Source organism: Jaculus jaculus, chromosome 14 (genome assembly GCF_020740685.1).
Source record: "Jaculus jaculus isolate mJacJac1 chromosome 14, mJacJac1.mat.Y.cur, whole genome shotgun sequence".
In the NCBI taxonomy this organism is placed as follows: Eukaryota; Metazoa; Chordata; class Mammalia; order Rodentia; family Dipodidae; genus Jaculus; species Jaculus jaculus.
Window position 1 is genome coordinate 7,795,349 of NC_059115.1, and position 14,953 is coordinate 7,810,301.

Consider the following 14,953-nt stretch of genomic DNA (forward strand, 5'->3'; position numbering starts at 1 on the left):
ACTTGGGAGCTCAGGCCGAGCCGAAAGCATGGCCCCAAAACTCAGTGGTCTGAGTGTCGCCCTCAAACTCGGACGCGGTGCCCAGGGGAAGGAAGGGAGAGCTAGGGGCCCTGAACCGGGGAAATGTAGGATGGGGTCCATGTTTTTCTTTGTAGTAGAAAGGAAATCTGGGATATGGAACACCTACCAAGCAGAGGGCTGACCCACGCCCCCAGTCCCTACTGTGGATCCTAGACAAGTGATCTACCTCTGAGCCACGCCCCAGCCCCTCACTGTGGATCTAGACAAGTGATCTACCTCTGAGCCACGCCCCCAGCCCCTCACTGTGGGTTCTAGACAAGTGATCTACCTCTGAGCCACGCCCCCAGCCCCTCACTGTGGATCCTAGACAAGTGATCTACCTCTGAGCCACACCCCCAGCCCCTCACTGTGGACTCTAGACAAGTGATCTACCTCTGAGCCACGCCCCCAGCCCCTCACTGTGGACTCTAGACAAGTGATCTACCTCTGAGCCACGCCCCCAGCCCCTCACTGTGGACTCTAGACAAGTGATCTACCTCTGAGCCACGCCCCCAGCCCCTCACTGTGCATCCTAGACAGGTGCTCTACCTCTGAGCCACGCCCCAGCCCCTCACTGTGGATCTAGACAAGTGCTCTACCTCTGAGCCACGCCCCCAGCCTCTCACTGTGGATCCTAGACAAGTGCTCTACCTCTGAGCCACGCCCCCAGCCCCTCACTGTGGATCTAGACAAGTGCTCTACCTCTGAGCCACGCCCCCAGCCCCTCACTGTGGATCTAGACAAGTGCTCTACCTCTAAGCCACGCCCCCAGCCCCTCACTGTGGACTCTAGACAAGTGCTCTACCTCTGAGCCACGCCCCCAGCCCCTCACTGTGGATCTAGACAAGTGCTCTACCTCTGAGCCACGCCCCCAGCCCCTCACTGTGGATCTAGACAAGTGCTCTACCTCTAAGCCACGCCCCCAGCCCCTCACTGTGGACTCTAGACAAGTGCTCTACCTCTAAGCCACGCCCCCAGCCCCTCACTGTGGATCCTAGACAAGTGCTCTACCTCTGAGCCACGCTCCCAGCCCCTCACTGTGGATCTAGACAAGTGCTCTACCTCTGAGCCACGCCCCCAGCCCCTCACTGTGGATCTAGACAAGTGCTCTACCTCTGAGCCACGCCCCCAGCCCCTCACTGTGGACTCTAGACAAGTGCTCTACCTCTAAGCCACGCCCCCAGCCCCTCACTGTGGATCCTAGACAAGTGCTCTACCTCTGAGCCACGGCCCCCAGCCCCTTTCTTCCACTCTTCTCTTGTTCCTTCTTGCTTCCTTTTCTGGTTGTTTTCTGAGGTTGATCTCACTGTAGCCCAAACTCACCTGGAATTCACTATGTAGTCTCAAGGTGGCCTTGAACTCATGGTGATCCTCCTACCTCTGCCTCCCGAGTGCTGGGATTAAAGGCGTATGCCACCACACCCAGCTTCTTTTTTATTTATTTTTATGTGTGCAGATGTATAGGAGGTGTGATATGCTATATGTGGGTTGGGGTCCAGATGTGGCACGCCATGCACCTGCAGAGGCCAAAGAACATCAGGATCCATCCCAATGCTTACCTGCATGTTTCCTTAAGAAGGAGTTTCTTGCCAGGTGTGGTGGTTCACGCCTGGCTTAGAACAAGACCCTACCTTGAAAAACAACAACAACAAAAAAAAAGTATTTTCTTGAGTCTGGTGTAGTGGCACACACGCCTTTAGTCCCAACCAACACTTGGGGGCTAGAGGTAGGAGGATCGCTGTGAGTTTGGGGCCAGCCTGTGACTACTGAGTGAATGCCAGGTCAGCTTGAGCTAGATCCTACTTTGAAAAGAAGAAAAACCAGGTGTGGTGGTGCACGGCTTTAATCCCAGCACTCAGGAGGCAGAGGTAGGAGGGTCACCGTGAGTTTGAGGCCAGCCTGAGACTACAGAGTGAATTCCAGGTCAGCCTGGGCTAGAGTGAAACCCTACCTCGTAAAACCAAGAAATGGAAAAAAAAAAAAAAAAAAGAAGGAGGAGGAGGAGAAGGAGAAAAGGCAGAGGAGAGGAAGGGGGAGGGAAAGTGAGAGGGGAGAGGAGGGAGGAGGAAGAGAAGAAGGAGGAAAAGAGAGGGGGAGGGAGAGAAGCAGGTAGAGGGGAAGGGGGAGAGGAGGGAGGGAAGGAGTATCCTCACTGATCCCAGAGCTTTGGTGGTTTCAGGAGCCCCAGTGTTTCTCTGGGCTCTGCTTTCCACAGGACTGGGGTTAGGACATGCATGGCCACGCAAAGCTATTTACGTGGCTGCTGGATAATCAAATCAGACTCAAGCCACTCCGGGCCCCGCAACCTCATGTTTGCAGAAGAAGCACTCTTACCTGCTCTAGCCCTTGTGTTTCTTTTGAGGCAGGGTTTCGCTATGTAGCCCAAGCTAGCCTTGAACTAAGAGCAATCCCCCTGCCTCAGTCGACCAAATGTTGGGGTTACAGGTAAGTGATGCCCAACTTTCTTCCTCCTTTTCTTCCGCCTCCTCCTCCTTGCAGTTGTATCCAGGCTCCGGGCCTACTGGATGCTGCTGCCAGCTTTAGGGATGGACCTTCTCCAGTTCAGACCTGTCCCCCCTCCCCGTCTCTGGAGTCATCAACACAGACACACCCAAAGTGCACTTTACCAATTCTCTAGGCAGCGCAATCCAGTCATGTTGACAACCAGAAATAGCCAACATAGACCATCACCATCATGAGCCCCAAATGTTCCTGCCTCTCCTCATTTTTTGGGAAAAGAACCCCTCCATTTGTTGACCAGTAGTTTAGCAGAACATCCCAGTATAGCACAAGGTCCTTGTTTGGAATCTGATTCTAACACATAAATATGCACATATGTATTTATTTATCTCATCTGGCCATGAGCCAGCCAGGCATAGTTTAAGGCAAGCTTGTCATCTCAGTGCTGGGGAAGTGTGTATGGGCAGATCCCTGGGGCTCACTGCCAGTCAGCCTCGCCTAGCTGCAGAAGTCCAGACCACTGAAAAGCCTTGTCACAAAAACAAATGGGGGCTGGGCGTGGTGGCCTTTAATCCCAGCACTCTAGAGGCAGAGGTAGAAGGATCACTGGAGTTACAGTCCATCCTGAGACTACATAGTGAGTTCCAGGTCACCCTGGGCTAGAGTGAGACCCTAGCTTGAAAAAACAACAACACCCCACAAAAACAGAGGTTTGGGTGTGAGAGTGCACACCTAGGATGATCACAGTGAGTACAAGGCCAGCCTGAGCTAGAGTGAAACTCTACCGTGAAAAACCAAAAACAGCAACAACAACAACAACAAAAAAAAAAAAACCCTGATTCAGGTCAGCCTGAGCTAGAGTGAGACCCTAGGTCAAAAAAGAAAAAAAAAAAAATGTTGGGCATGGTAGTGCACACCTTTAATCCCAGCACTCAGGAGGCAGAGGTAGGGGATCATCACTATGAGTTCAAGGCCACCCTGAGACTACATAGTGAATTCCAAGTCAGCTTGAGCTACAGTGAGAGTCCTACCTCAAAAAAAAAAAAGGGGGGGGGCTGGAGAGAGATGGCTTAGTAGTTAAGGCCCTTGCCTGCAAAGCCAAAGGACCCAGGTTCGATACCCCAGGACCCACAAAAGCCAGATGCACAAGGGGCACATGCGTCCGGAGTTCATTTGCAGTGGTTACAGGCCTTGGCATGCCCATTATCTGTCTGTCTGTCTCTCTTCTCTCTATCTCTCTCATTCTCTGCTTGCAAATAGATAAATAGAATCTGAGGAGATGGCTCAATGGGAAATAGTGCTTGCTGCAAGCATGGTCTTGAGACCACCTGAGTTTGGTTCCCCAGGACCCACCAAAACATCCAGGCATGGCCATGCATATGTGTAACTCCAGTCCTGTGGGGAGCAGAGACTGGAGAACCTCTTGGATTTTTTTCAAAAAATTTTTTTTGGTTATTCTTATTTATTTGAGAGCAACAGACAGAGAAAGAGGCAGAGAGAGAGAGAATGGGCACACCAGGACCTCTAGCCACTGCAAATGAACTCCAGATGCATGTGCCACCTTGTGCATCTGGCTTATGTGGGTACTGGGGAATCAAGCCTTGAACTGCGGTACTTAGACCTCACGAGCGAGCTCTTAACCATTAAGCCATCTCTGCAGCCCACCCTTTGGGTTTTTTACAAACCTCAGTTCTGGGCTGGAGGGATGCCTTAGTGGTTAAGGCATTTGCCTGCAAAGTCAAAGGGACCCTGGTTCAATTCCCTGGCACTCATATCAGCCAGATACACAAGGTGGCACATGAGTCTGGCATTGGTTTGCAGTGGATGGAGGCCCTGGTGTGCCTATTCTGTCTCTCTCTCTCCTCTCAAGTAAATAAAACTTAAACACAAAACAAAACAAAAAAAACAACCAAACAAACAAACAAAAAACTTCAGTTCTGTCAGGATGAGTTCAAGGCCTGCTTGAGACTATATAGTGAGTTGCAGATCAGCCTGGGCTAGAGCCAGGCCCTACTTCAAAACTCTCCCCCCTTACCCCCCCAAAAAAACCCTTCAGCTCTTCATTCCATTCCCAGTGAAATACACAGATGAGACAGAAGAGGTACACCTGATGTTCTCCGTGTGCCTGCAAGTGCATCTGCACATATATGTGCATACACCACATACACACACACACCACAGAACAAACAAACACAACAAGGACTTAGGGTGGAGGGAGAGAGCTCAACTGCTAAAGGCACCAGCTAGCAAAGCCTGATGGCCCAGTACCCACATAAGGCAAATGCACAAAGTGGTGTACACAACTGGAGTCATTTTCAGAGACAGAAGGTTCTGGCGTACCCATACTTACACTCTGTCTCTTTCTCTCTCTCTCTCAAATAAATAAATATATCTTAACTTATTTATTGAGAGAGAAAGAGGAAAAGAAAGAGAAAGAGAGAGAGAAAGAGAATGGGTGCGCCAGGGCCTTGAGCCACTGCAAATGAACACATATGCCACTTTGTGCATCTGAGTTACATGGGTCCTGGGGAATTGACTTAGGTTCCTTAGGCTTTTCAAGCAAGTGCCTTAACTGCTAAGCCATCTCTCTAGCCCAATAAGTAAAAATATTTTTATTTTTTATTTATTTACTTATTTTGGGTTTTCAAGGTAGGGCCTCACTCTGGCGAAGGCTGACCTGGAATTCACTATGCAGTCTCAGGGTAGCCTCGAACTCATGGCGATCCTCCTACCTCTGCCTCCCGACTGCTGGGATTAAAGGCGTGTGCCACCATGCCTGGCTCAGTTAAAGTATTTTTAAAAGTAAAAAAGATATGGGGGCTGGAGAGATGTCTTAGCGGTTAAGGCGCTTGCTTGTGAAGCCTAACGACCCAGTTTCAATGCCTCAGTACCCACATAAGCCAGATGCATAAGTTGGTACATGCTTCTGGAGTTTGTTTGCAGTGGCTGAAGGGCCTGGCGTGCCCATTTTCTCTCTATCTGCCTCTCTCTCTCTCTTTGCTTCTTTCTCTCTCTCAAATAAATTCAAAATAAAAAAGATTTTGTATTTTTATTTTTTTAATTTTTATATATTATGTGTATTTATAAATATTTTGTTTATTTATTTATGAGAGAGAAAGAGACAGATAGAAAGAATGGGCACACCAGGACCTCTAGCCACTACATATGAACTCCAGACACATGTGCCTCCTTGTGCATCTGGCTTACATGGGTCCTGGGCAATCAAACCTGGGTCTTTAGGGTTCACAGGCAAGCACCATAACTGCTAAGCTGCCTCTCCAGCCCCATATGTTTTATTTTTATTTATTCACTTGGGAGAGAACGAGGAAGGAAGAGAGATGAGAAAGAAGGGGAGGGAGAGAGAATGGGTGCACCAGGGTCTATAGCCGCTGCAAACAAACTCAAGATGCATGCATCACCTTGTGCATCTGGCTTACATAGACCCTAGGGAACTGCACCTGGATCCTTTGGCTTTGCAGGCAAGTATATTAACTGCTAAGCCAAAACTCTCCAGCCTTCCTTTTTGTTTGCTTGTTTTTTTGAGGTAGGGTCTCACTCTAGCCCAGGATGACTCAGAATTCACTATATAGTCTCAAGCTGGCCTCAAACTCTCAGCAATTCTCTTTCCTCTGCCTCCCGAGTGCTGAGATTAGTGTGTAACACCACTACTGGCTTTTTTTAAATTATTATTATTGAGAGAGAGCGGGGGGGGGGGGAAGAAGGGGGAGAAGGGAGGGAGGGAGAGAGAGAGAATGGGCACACCAGGACCTCCAGCCACTGCAAAGAAACTCCAGATATATCCACCACTATGTGCATCTGGCTTACGTGTATTCTGGGAAGTTGAACTGGGTCCTTAGACTTCGTAGGCAAGTGCCTTAACCACTAAGCCATCTCTCCAGCACCCCGCCTTTTCTTGTTGTTCTTGTTTATTTTATTTTTCATTTTTATTTTAACTTTTTTTGAGATAGGATCTTCCTCGAGCCCAGTCTGAACTAGAATTTATTATGTAGTCTCAGGCTGGCCTCAGACTCACAGTGAACCTCCTGCCTTGGCCTCCTAAGTGTTGGGGTTAAAGGTGTATGCCACTATGCCCAACAATTGTCTTTTGAAAAACAGACCTTGCTGGGTGGGCATGGTAGCACATGCTTTTTATCCCAGCACTTGGGAGGGCGAAGTAGAAGGATCACTGTGAGTTTGAGGCCACATTGAGACTACAGAGTGAATTCCAGGTAAGCCTGGGCTAGAGTGAGACCTTGTTTCAAAAAAAAAAAAATTAAATATAATAAACTTTAATAAGGGGGGCTGGGGGAAGGCTAGAGAGATTGATTGCTCAGAAATTAAGGTGCTTCCCTGAAAAGTCTAACAACCTGGGTTAAATTCCCCAGTAGCCAGGTAAAGCCAGGTGCAAAGTGGTGCATGCATCTGGTTTTGCAGGCAAGCACCTTAACTGCTAAGCCATCTCTCCAGCCTCTCTCTCTCTCTCAATATTTATTTAAGAAAAAGAATGGGGCACCAGGGCCTCCTGTAGCTACAAAGGAACTTCAGACAAATTAGCTACTTTGTGCATCTGGCTTTAAGTGGGCACTGGGTAATGGAACCCAGGTCGTTAGGGTTTGCAAACAAGTGCTTTTAATTGTTGAGTCATCTCTTCAGATCTCTCTCTCTCCCTCCCTCCCTCCCCCTCTCCCTCCCTTTCTTCTCCCTCCCTCCCTCCCTCCCTCCCTCCCTTCCTCTCTCCCTCCCTCCCTCCCTCTCTCTCTCTCTCTCTAAATATATTTCAAGGTAGGGTCTCACTCTAGTTTAGGCTGACCTGGAATCCACTATGTAGTGTCAGGGTGGCCTTGAACTCAAGGTAATCCTCCTACCTCTGCCTCCTGAGTGCTGGGATTAAAGGCGTGTGCTACCATGCCCAGCTTTCTCTCTATCTCTCTTTTAAAATATTTAAAATATTTCTGTTTAGGGCTAGAGAGATAGGGAGGGAGAGAGAGAGATCTGAAGAGATGACTCAACAGTTAAAAGCACTTGTTTGCAAACCCTAATGACCTGGGTTCCATTACCCAGTGCCCACTTAAAGCCAGATGCACAAAGTGGCTAATTTGTCTGAAGTTCCTTTGTAGCTTACAGGAGGCCCTGGTGCCCCATTCTCTTTCTTAAATAAATATTGAGAAAGAGAGAGAGGCTGGAGAGATGGCTTAGCAGTTAAGGTGCTTGCCTACAAAGCTGAAGGACCCTTGTTGGATTCCCTCGTACCTGTGTAAGCCAGATGCACAAGATGGACATATGTTTGCAGTTCGTTTGCAGTGGCTAGATGCCCTGGCGTGCCCATTCTCCCTCTCTCCTCTCCTCTTAAATAAATAAATAAAATAAATAAATAAAAAAGAGAAAGAAAATACAAAAGATAGATAAGAAGGGCTGGGAATGTAGCTCAGCGGTAGAACACATACCATTTATGAGTCCCTGGATTCCCACAGCTACAAAACCAAAACAAACAAAAAACGAAGTGTTGGGCGCGCTCCTGCAGATAAAGGGGACTTCTGTAAATCGAGTTGTTCCCTTCTTTAACTCTCAATATGTTCACGGTAGTGCTTGAGAATGCTAACTCCCAGATGAATGCATTCATTATCTCTGAGTCATCCCCCACTCGGATGCTAAGGATGCGAGTTCGCAGAAGTGTTTCTCCCTCTCTCTCTTTTGTTTCGGTTTTTCGAGGTAGGGTCTCACTCTAGCTCAGGCTGACCTGAAATTCTCTATGTAGTCTCAGGGTGGCCTCAAACACACAGCAATTTTCCTGCCGCTGGGAGCGCCACCACGCCCCGCTGAAGTTATTTTTTTCTTTAACACTTTATTTATTTGAGCGAGGGAATGGGTGTGCCAAGGCCTCCAGCACCTGCAAATAAACTCCAGACACATGCACCACCTTGTGCATCTGGCTTTACATAGGTACTGGGGAATCGAACCGAGGTCCCTCCAGCCCCAGAAGTTAACTTTTCAGTTGTACTGAGTAGGTAATACGAGGCTGAAACCTTACAAAGTTACTAAACCATCTACTATCAGCCCATTCCTGTCTCACAGCTGGAAGAGCGTCTGTACATAAGAAGCAAAAGCTCGTATTTTCCGTCTCTGCCGTTTGCATTTGTAGACACCCGTGTCCCTGCCCCTGGTCTGGCTGCAGAGCAGTTCCAGGGTAAGCGGGCGGCTTCCTCGTTGTACGGCTACTTCCTGTCCCACCCGGGGCCGGACCGCGCAACTTCAGGACAAGGCTGCTTCTGCCCGGTTTGCGGCGGTGAAGCGGCGCGCCCGAAGCTGTCAGGCGCGGCCCTCCTTCTCGCGGCCGCCCTCCGCCCTCGGAAGCCCCGCCCCCGCCCCCCCCCCCGCAGCCGGCCCGATTCAAATCCAGCCAATGGCAGCGTGTAAACAAACCCGGGCCACGCCCCCTAGGTGAATAATTCCCCGGACCCCCGGCGCGGCGCGCGAGGCCTATTCAACCCGGCCGGGGACTAGAGACGGGACGAAAAGATGGTTCCGCCTCCGCGTTTGAGCCAATCGGCGACGAGGCTCCGCCCCTCGCACTTGCCGCGCTGAGGACCCGAGGCTGGGCTGGGCTCGCCGCTGCCTGATTGCGAGGCAGCCAGGCATTCCTGCGCTGTCCCTGCCACATTTATTTATTTATTATTTATTTAATTTATTATTATGTATTTATTTTGTTTTTTTTTTTTCCTGAGGTAGGGTCTCACTCTATCTGAGGCTGACCTGGAACGCACTCTGTACTGTCCAGGCTGGCCTCGAACTCACAGTGATTCCCCTACCTCTGCCTCCCAAGTGTTAGGCTCCAGCCACATTTAAAGGACAGGCCAGAGGGCAGAGATCACCCCAGCATCAGTGCCTTCCTTTTCTTCTTGTATCCTTTTCTTGGCCATTAAAATCCAGATCCCTAAGTAGTCCCCCTTTCACCCACATTTAAAGAAACCTGGAGAGGCCCGAGGAGTGCTTCAGGATGAATCCCTATTATTTGTGCTATGTATAAAAGGGATGATGCAGGAATCATCGTGCTTACCAAGTCCTAAAACTAGGTGAGACAGCATTGTCCCTAATCAAGAAACAACTTGGGTGGCAAAGTATTCAACTTTTCCAGCTGCTAGGGAGCCCCGACACAAGAGCAAAAAGAAAGAAAAACAGAAAGGAAGAAGACAAAGAAAAAGCTGGAGTTCACTTGGCAGAGTGCTTGCCTGCCAGCAAGAAGCCCCCCATGCACTGGGAGAGATGGTCCATATCTATAATCTCAGAACTCTGGAGGCTGGCAAAGGGATCAAGGCCTTCATCCTCAGTTACATACTGAGTTCGAAGTCAGCCAGGGCCACATGAGACCCCATCCTTCCCTCCCATCCCTCAAAAAGCTTGCTTTCTGTGAGGAGTCCTTCCCCTGCCATTTCTGGATTAGGATAGGTAATTAGTGAGGTGAGTGGGATTAAGGACCTTTTTCCAGAAGTCATCTTTTTGTTTGTTTGTTTGATTGATTTTGAAGTAAGGTTTTGCTCTAGCCTAGGCTGACCTGGAATTCACTATATACTCTCAGGATGGCCTTGAACTCAAAAATCGAACCTGGTTCCTTTGGCTTTGTAGGCAAACACCTTAACTGCTAAACCATCTCTTCCAGCCCTAATTTCTTTTTTTTCCTGTTTTTTTTTTTTTTTTTTTTGAGACAGAGTCCTCTCTGGCTAGCCTTGAAGTTGTGGCAATCCTTTCGCTTCATTCCCCCCCCCCCCCCAGAGACAGGATTGCAGATGTGCTTACCACACCTGGCAAAACTCAAAATTTCCCCTTTGTAGATGGAGTCTTTTGTATCTTAGGTTGGCCTCAAGATCATGGTGCGTCTATGTGTGTATGAACACCTGGGTAATATCAGGTGACCTCTATTGCTCTTCCCTATTGTTTTCTTTTCTCCCTTCTTTTTCAAGGTAGGGTTTCACTCTAGCCCAGGCTGACCTGGAATTCACTATGTAGTCTCAGAGTGGCCTCAAACTCATGACAATCCTCCTACCTCTGCCTTCCAAGTGCTGGGATTAAAGGCTTGAGCTACCACAGGCTTCCCTGTTGTTTTCTTGAGACAAGAGTCTCACAGAACCTGGAGCTGCCAATTTTTCAGTCAGACTGGCGACCAGGATGTTTGTGTGGCCATACTGGGAGTTTTGTTGTTGTTGTTGTTTTTCCGAGGGTCGTACTCTAGTCCAGGCTGACCTCGAATTCACTCTGTATTCTAAGGGTGGCCTTGAACTCACGGAGATCCTCCTACCTCTGTCTCCCTAGTGCTGGGATTAAAGGCGTGCGCCACCATTCCCGGCCATACTGGGATTTTTATGTGGGTGCTGGGGAGTGAACTCAGGCCCTCTTGCATAGCTCTTACCTACTGTGCTATTTCTCTAGCACCCGTGCCCCCCCCAATTCAGTTCTCCCCCCCCCTTTGGTTTTTTGAGGTAGGGTTTTGCTCTAGCGCAGGCTGACTTGGAATTTACTATGGAGTCTCAGGGTGGCCTTGAACTCACGGTGATTCTACCTCTGTCTCCTGAGTGCTGGTGTGTGCCATCATGCCCGGCACCAACTCAGTTCTTAACCTGGGACTCAGCTTGCATTTGACTATCAAAGGGAAAGGGACAAGTATATTAGAGCCCATGCTGGGTTCCAACATTCCATCCCTTGAGAAGGGGACATTTCTCTGATTTACCTGTTTAGTTCTTTATTTCTTGGTTTTTCAAGGTAAGGTTTCGCTCTAGCCAAGGCTGACCTGGAATTCACTCTGTAGTCTCAGGATGGCCTCAAACTCATGACATTCATCCTACCTCTGACTCCCAAGTGCTGGGAATTAAAGGCATGCACCACCACGCCGCCCAATTTATTTTGTTGTTTTTTTTTCAGCATTTTTATTAATTGTTTGTTTGACAGAAAGAGAGAGAGAGAGAATGGGCGTGTCAGGGCCTCCAGCCAGTGTAAACGAACTCCTTGTGCATCTGGCTAATGTGAGTCCCAGGGAATCAAACCTGGGTACTTTGGCTTTTCAGGCAAACGTCTTAACCTCTAAGCCATCCCTCCAGCCTATTATTTTGTTTTTTTTCAAGGTAGAGTCTCACTCTAGCCCAGGCTGACCTGTAATTCACTATGTAGTCTTAGGGTGGCCTCAAACTCACAGAGATCCTCCTGTCAAAAAAAAAAATTATTTGGGCTGGGCTGCCTAAGGACCCAGGGTCAATTCTCCAGGTCTCACGTAAGCCAGATGCACAAGGTGGCACATGCCTAGAGTTCATTTAAAGTTTAGAGGCCCTGTTGTGTCCATTGTCACTCACTCACTCTCTCTCTCTAATAAATAAATAAAAATATCTTTAAAAAATATTTTTTGTAGGTAGAGAGAGGTAGAAGGGATACAGACAAGAGAATGGGTGTGCCAGGGCCTCCAGCAAATGAACTCCAGATGCACATGCCACTTTCTGCATTTGACTTCATGTGGGTACTGGGGAACTGAACTTTGCAGGCAAGCCCCTTAACCAATGAGCATCTCCCCAGCCCCAAACCTTTCTTAAGTACTTATCAAACGTGAACCCCATTCTAAGGAGAAGGGAGGACGGATATACCACAGTGCACCAAAGAAACCTGTGACCTGAGCCAGGTATGGTGGCACACATCTGTCATTTTAGCCCTTGGTGGCAAGTTCAAAGCCAGCCTGGGATACATGGGGGAGAACCTGTCTCAAAACACCAAACAAAATTTAAAAAATAATGAAACCTGCCATCTGTAGGGCATGACCAAGTGGGGAATCTGAGGCTGTGCTTGCCTGTTTCCTTCCACATCATCTGTGCCACCTGACATGCTGCTGTGTGGGAGTCGAGAACTGGGGAGTTACGTAATCCATGTATACCTGGCCCAGGTCAGTCAGATAATGAGTAAGCCCAGGCAGACGATGCCTCAGTCTGCTGCTTTTTAGTCCCCAAGATCTTAGTGCCTCCGAGGTAGCATACACCAGTGCCTCCCATGTACATTTGCCCAGTGGAAGTCTTAAGCAGAGAGCGGGAGTCCAGTTCCTCATGACATCACCTTGAGCAAAACATTTTTCCCTTTTAGAAGTTTTCTACACTGTAAGAAGAAAGTCTCTTCCCTGTGGGCAGTTTTGTTGTTTTTGTGTTTGAGATAGGGTCTGATGTAGTCCAGACCGGCCTTGAACTGGGTATATAGTCTAAAGATGGCCTTGATGTTTGCCTGGCTGACCTGGAACTCACTTTGCAGGCCAGGCTGGCCTTGAACTCAAGGAAATCCTCCTACCCGAGAGTGCTGGGATTCGAGGCATTCACTACCCAATTCCTGCAAACCTTGTGTTTCTGGTTTTCCTGTCTTTACTTCGGGATTGCAGATGTGAAGCTTCAGGATTGGCTCCCTGTATGCAGTTCTAATGAGAAACACACCACCCAGGGAGCACCCAGAGTGTAGCTTAATGACGTCACTACACAAACATGAGGTCTAAGTACGCATGTAGGGGCATGGCTCATTTTGCAGAGTGCTAAACTGCTATATGGGGAGCCTTGGTTCCATCCCCAGCAGAACATATGCAGGTTGTCACAGTGCCTATACTTCCAACACTGGGAGAGTGGGGGTGGGAGGATCACAAGTTCAAGGTCATCATCTTCAGGTACACAGGTTTGAAAACAGCTTGGGCTACATGAGACCCCGTCTCAAAAGAAAGAAAAAAAGAAGTCACCATCAACAGTCGCAATAGCTAGGTCTTAGCACTTTCTGTCAGATGCTGATCTTTTAAATTATTTATTTATATTCGCAAATGAGAGAGGGAGGGAGGTAGAGAAAGAAAACGGGTACGCCAGGGCTTCCTGCCACTGGAAACAAACTCCGTCACACGCACTACTTTGTGTGTCTGACTTTATGTGGGTACTGGGCAATCGAACCCAGGGCCATCAGGCTTTGCAAGCAAGCACTTTTAACGGCTGAGCCACCTTCCTAGCCCCCAGATGCTGTTCTTAATAGTTCATTTTCCTACTATAAGAACCCATGAAATTGGGCTTTCATTGTCGTCATTTTAGAGATGAGGAACTGAAGACGCAGAGAAATGAAGTCATTTATTTATATCGTATTACACAGCAAGCAAATGGCGAAGGTAGGACGTGAATCATGAGCTAGTTTGCCAGGGGTCCTACCTGTGAGCTCTTAAAGATGTCTAAAAACATTTTTAAGTCAAGTGTGCTTGCACATGAGTGTAATTCTAGCACCGAGGAGATGGAGGCTGGTGGATCACGAGTGCCAAGTCAGCCTGGGATACACATTAGACCCTGTGTCAAAATAAACCCCAAACCATTACAATGCATGCGTAAATAAAATTATGGGTGGCACGGCTAAGAAAATGAATGGTAAGGCTTGAAAACACAACACGTTTATTAGGTATCTACTACGTGCACCGAGTTTTCTAGAGCCTTAGGGAGACAGAAGACGAGACCTGAATGTAAATTTCTGGCTATGCACCCCACAAGCGCAGGCTAGGCTGGGTCCCCGGAGGGACCCCGGCGGCGAAGAGCACACCGTGGCCGCTCACCGTTCCTGCGGTCAATGGACGTGCGAATCCAAGTGTCTCGCAGACTAGGCGCTCCCGGCCCCGGGGTGGCCGAAATGGGCTGGACCTCACCGAGGCGTCCTGGGGGTTCTGGCGCGATCCGAGAGGCCTGGAGGAGGCTCGGGGGCCATCCCCCGCGCTACAGCGGCTCAGCATGCCCAGACGGACGCTCGGAGGCCCGGCGTGTCGCCCCAAGGTCCCCGTCGTCTGTCTTCCACCCTATCCATCCCATTCGAGGCGGCTTCGCATATCCACCTCCAGCGTGGACGCGTCCTCCCGCCGGGGTACCGGGCCGAGCCTGGGCGTCACGCGCCTAGGATGCACGGGGGTGCGGTCTCTCCCTCCGCACGGTCCCGATCGCGCGAAACCCTCAAGCTCAACTCCCACCGCGATCACCAGCACCGCCTCCACCCGGAGCCCCACTTCGCACCACAGCCGAGCAGGCGCACTGGGAACCCCGGCCGAGCCAGGGAGGAGGGGGGAGCGCGGCGCTCCGCCCCAGGAGTGCACGCCTTCTCATTGGCTACCTGACCCGCCACTCGACTTCTCTGGGCTACTACTGGCTGCCCTAGGCTGGAAGGGGTGGGATTTTCCGTAAGCTCCTCCTCCTGTGAGGGCGGAGGGAAGAGGAGGAGGAAGAGGAGGAGGAGGAAGAAGGGGGGGCGGGACACAAAACCTGCAAGGCTTTTTTTTTTTTTCCCCTTTTGCATTTAATTAAAAAAATTTTTTTTTTCTTTGCACACCCGAGGGGCGCTCCCCGGAGCGGGCGTGGAGCGGGGCGCGCGGGCCCGGCGCAGGGTGGTGGCGAGGCCCGGGCGCAGCGCAGCGGCCGCC